This window comes from Mus pahari, chromosome 20 (genome assembly GCF_900095145.1).
Source record: "Mus pahari chromosome 20, PAHARI_EIJ_v1.1, whole genome shotgun sequence".
NCBI classification, from domain to species: Eukaryota; Metazoa; Chordata; class Mammalia; order Rodentia; family Muridae; genus Mus; species Mus pahari.
In genome coordinates, this window is record NC_034609.1 from 925,369 (window position 1) to 926,720 (window position 1,352).

At 34.0% G+C, this 1,352-nt stretch overlaps 1 non-coding gene across 1 annotated transcript; it reads right to left on the reverse strand.

Moving 5' to 3' along the window:
• Nucleotides 1-447: 447 nt before the first annotated feature.
• Nucleotides 448-554, reverse strand: LOC115062758. Its single transcript, XR_003842684.1, has one exon. It is a non-coding gene; the product is annotated as a U6 spliceosomal RNA (small nuclear RNA).
• Between the last annotated feature and the right edge of the window lie 798 nt (nt 555-1,352).

The following is a 1,352-nucleotide window of genomic DNA, read 5'->3' on the forward strand; positions in this document are numbered from 1 at the left end:
ATCTCTTATTTTAGGTTAGGGAAGTTTTCTTCTATAATTTTGTTGAAGATATTTACTGGCCCTTTAAGTTGGAAATCTTCCTTCTTGTCTATACCTATTATCCTTAGGTTTGGTCTTCTCATTGTGTCCTGGATTTCCTGGATGTTTTAGGTTAGTATCTTTTTGCATTTCGTGTTTTCTTCGATTGTTGTGTCAATGTTTTCTATGGTGTCTTCTGCACCTGAGATTCTCTCTTCTATCTGATGGATTCTGTTGATTATACTTGTATCAATGGCTCCTGACTTCTTTCCTAAGGTTTCTGTTTCCAAAGTGGTCTCCCATTGTGAGTTCTTTATTGTTTCCACTTCCATTTTTAGATCCTATATGGTTTTGTTCAGTTCTTTCACCTGTTTGGATGTGTTCTTCTGTATTTCTTTAAAGGAGTTATTTATTTCCTTCTTATAGTCCAAAAATATGGAACGCTTCACAAATTTGTGTGTCATCCTTACGAAGGGGCCATGCTAATCTTCTTTGTATCATTCCAATTTTAGCATATGTGCTGCCAAAATGAGCAAGGTTTCACTCTTTCTTTGCTGTTATCAGGAACAGGGACATTGGAAGAAAAATTTTTTTTAATTGTCTAGTTAGATTTTAATACATGCACTATTCTATATACTGGGATGTTCTGCATCTCCAATTCTGAAAGCAACTAAAATTATTTGTTCAGAATTCCTTTCAGACAAACAGATGGAGGAATTTACAGAATAAAAATATTTGAAGAAACACCTAAGAAGAAGCAGCATATCTTCTATAGGACACCAATTATGGATGGACGAATGTGTTTAATAGGTAGAAATTATGAACTATTGTCAATAATATCAAATGTATTTTGTCTTTAAAAATAAGCTAAATACTTTAATAATAGGCATTTTGGATTGTAGTTATTGAATTTTCAATACATCAATAAAATATGTATATGGAAATGACACCTGACCTGTAAAAGTGAAGTAGCTGGATTATGTCCATGCCCTGTAGAAACGCCCTTGTGCATACCAGATAACACTACTGTCTGTGTTCTCACAAATGTGGAAGCTGCTGCCTACCCATAGCCTGTTGGACCTATAGACTAGATCACATTCTATGCACACACATTCAGTGTCGAGAATACATAGATTATTTGAGACCAATAATACTATTGACTTAATTGTTTATTAAGGTTACATCATCTTTGGCACTTAGCACTGTGGCATATACTCAGTATAGTAAGTACTAAGTAAATACTAATTAAGGTTGATGAAATGGATAGATACCAACAAGAGACTGGCTGCCTCCATGATATAGAAAACTGTGTGATTAATGTATCTACATTTCTG